The sequence below is a fragment of the Zingiber officinale genome, chromosome 1A (assembly GCF_018446385.1).
Source record: "Zingiber officinale cultivar Zhangliang chromosome 1A, Zo_v1.1, whole genome shotgun sequence".
NCBI lineage: Eukaryota > Viridiplantae > Streptophyta > Magnoliopsida > Zingiberales > Zingiberaceae > Zingiber > Zingiber officinale.
The window spans coordinates 37,014,202-37,017,930 of NC_055987.1; positions in this window are offsets into that span (position 1 = coordinate 37,014,202).

The window sequence follows — 3,729 nt, forward strand, 5'->3', positions numbered from 1 at the left end:
ATCGATTAAAAAAAATTAATCGATAGAAAAAAAACTCAATCAATTAAAATTAATTTAGCCGTGAGTTATAAGGTAAGAAATAAATTAAAAAAAAATCTTAATTAATTTTCATCGATTCTATTCGATATTTTAAACTTGATAATTAATTGATTGACCAAATCAATCGATTAATAAAAGATCAAGTCTTTCCTAGATTTTCTATACAAAAGATTTCAACGATAAAAAATTTGTATTAACTAGAAAAAATTTGATCTAGCATACAAATAACAAATCGATGAAAAAATCTAAATTTTATTGCCAATGAAAACGATGAAACAAAATCTCGCTCTGATACTAATTGATGGTTCTCGTAAAAACCTAAGCCACATGAATTCTAGACAATTAAAATAAGAATTCGTATAGAAAAAATAAGAACATATATGAGTATGGATCTTCGTTTTATCGAGAACATGACATAAGTAAATAATACATAAATATAATGACAAAGAACTTGATTGAAGAGTTATATCTTTGTCCTTTAGCGTCGTCAAAAAGATCTTGTGGAAGAAGAAAACAACGGAAGGAAAAGGTAGGTCTTCCGAAGGAGTTAGGATCGACGACGCCGAATTCTCTTCGTCAATGGGGAACGAAGAGACGTTTCAAGATTACCCTAATTCTCTAGGGATCAACCCATTATATAGTTGACATTTATTATCAGCTCATCGATAATAATAGATGTGAGACTATAAATTCTACACATATGAGATCCACATCTAATTACTCGAAACTCACTAGATATAAGTTAAATCATTTTAAGGATTCGGATCATATTGACATGTATAATATATAAATAAACTCACCTAATAAGTATAACTACATCCAACATCTACTACTGGCACTAAAGCAATAACAGCAGACCTTGGTTCGCCGCACAAAGTCGGTCACAAGGGGTTTTGCTTCAACCTGAAACAAAGAGATTGTGGGTTTGGAAAAGAGAGATTGAAAAGCATTATTTCATTTTTAGCAGCCCTAAACTTCATCCATCTCTTAAAATTTCAATTAATCTTATTTTCACATGCTAAATTGAATAATTATAAATTCAATAAGAGCCACATGGATACCAACTATAAAAAAAATGTGGATCCCTTTGGAAAAATAATTAATACTTATGAACTAAGGACGTGACAAATCAATTTGAAACCATCCGCAATTACGTGATCTAATAACAAAAACAAGTAAATTTAAAAAAAAATTAATTAACGACTCAGAAGTTTAGATCTATATATAATTCTTTACTTCAAGAAGGATCATCTTCGCTTGTAGGCATACTTAATCATTAATTAAATCAGCATGACTTTGTGATGTATATATATATATTCTCGGTGTCCATTACGAGCTAATGTTTGCTTTGAAGAATGTAGGGTAAATTAAGTTACTTAGCTTCTACTTGCTATTATCTAATGCTTTGACTGACTCAATGGGATCATGAGCTTTTTGCTGGTCGAATAAATTCCATTTTTATATGATGTGGATTCTATATGCAATTTACTAATTAATTACATGGGTTGAGCTTTCGTTGTTGGTTGAATAAATTCAGTGTTACATGCATGCTAATCTCTTAATTTATTAAATCTAGTGAGCCTTATTAATTAGCGTGGGATGATCGATCTGATCCTATAAAATTTGTTCATTGGTCATTAAGATAATTGAGAAACGCTTGCGATGAGCGGCTAAGAAATTTGACATTTTGGTTGGTACAATTAATTTACTTATTTTTTTTATGAATAATGTACTGTTTTGTAAGTTGGTACAATCAAATTCCAATTGTTCCTATTCGATTAAATATCTTACTGTATTAGGAAAATGATTTAAATTAGGTTTGTATATGACTTTGCTCGTAGGCATTAAGGTGGGGGATTTTGAAGTTCTTACTATTTTATATTATCCTGAAAATTTGAATAGCTTATAATTTATAGTCTTCAACTTCTAGTAAATTTTGGTTCAGGGAGGTGCCTTCGTGTTTTTTCATATATTATATGTGAGGATCCATACGAGATAGAGAGGAGGAATAGGTTCAATCGTTTTATCTTAATCTTGTTCTCGTCATTTAAATGTGAAGAAATCTTGATTTAAACTTGACTTTACATGCATAACTTCGAGATTTATTTAGTATCAGCCTCGTTGAGATGATTAATTTAAGGATTCGCTCTTAGCAATCTTCTTCCACCATGAACTCCCTCCTTCTCAAAAATTTTTCGGAGGTGGATAACTTTCTTACAAGTTTGATTACACAATAACACAATAATAAAAAAAGCAAACACAAATACAATTGCAAGTGAAAATGATTTTACAATGGAACCTTACTTTGCTTGCTATCTTATTCCTTGGAAATATCTCTGGTTAACTTGGAAATGCACTCGCACCTCACTGCAAAATCTCCAAGAACTAGCACTTTGCTTTTTCCATGAAGTCCCCTTTTCTAGGGTTGTAATCGGGCTGAAATACACCTTCCAATCGATTGATTTTACTCCCAATTGATTATCTCGTCAGGTCTGACTATTCAAACTTACAGAATGACTCTTTTTTTACCCGAACAATCACACCAATCAATTGTTGGATGCCAATCGATTGTCTCAATTAATTTGCATCCTTCTCAAACCCTTTTATTTGCTGGCCATCTTCTGTCAATCGATTAGTCTCACTAATTGATTTACTATATAACTGTTAGGAAATTGTTGGTGCAATCATCCTCAGATCAAAGTTGATCAGTTTGACTAATCTTGAGTGGATTCGAGCTTGAATTTTGATGTTTGAACAATATGTGAATAGAAGTCAAATAGATCAAGGTTGACCGAATATTCGAAAATATGTGAGAGAGAAGCCAAGTAGCTAGATCATGGAGAATCGAATACTTGACTGGGAAGTTCTAACTGGAGGTTAGGCAAGGCAAATTCCTAACTCAAGGGTTATGTAAGGGAAAAGTCCTAACTATGGTTAAGCAAAGAAAAACCCAAGTGTATCAAGGAGGATCCCACATTGACAAAGGAAAATCCTAATTATGGTTAGACAAAGAAAAGCTCAAGTGGGTCAAGGAGGATCGCACCTTAACAAAAGAAAGTCCTAATTGCGGTAAGACAAAGGAAAGTCTAAGTAGGTCAAGGAAGATCACACGTTGGCAAAAGAAAGTGCTAACTGTGGTTAGGCAAAGGAAAGTCCAAGTGGTTCTGGGAGAATCACACTTCAGCAAGAGGAAAGTCCTAACTGCGGTTAAGCAAGAAGAAAATCCAAGTGGGTTAAGGAGGACCGCATTTGATGATTGGAAGTTCAACTGAAAGTTGGCACGAGATCGAAAGTGCAAGTGGGTCAAAGGTTGGCTGGACACTTGGTGAGAAAGTTCCAATAGGTCACGGTTAATCGAATGTTGGATAAGAGAACCCTAGACTTGGATTAAACAAGTTAGGGTTGGATAATCAATTGGGGTAATCGATTGGTCCTAAGCTAATTGATTAGGAGGTTCTTGCGAGAACACAAAAAGACCCGAATCGATTGAGCCGAGCCTAATTGATTGGACAAATTGATTAGGGCCAGGAGTTTCACAAAGAGGAATTCGTGAAAACAAGGCTAAATCGATTGACCCAATCAATTTAGCCACTACTAATCGATTGGATCAATTGATTAGCCAGTATTTTGTCACGAGGAAGAAGAATTTGTTGGATCGTAAAGACACTAGAGGGAGTGAATAACATTTTT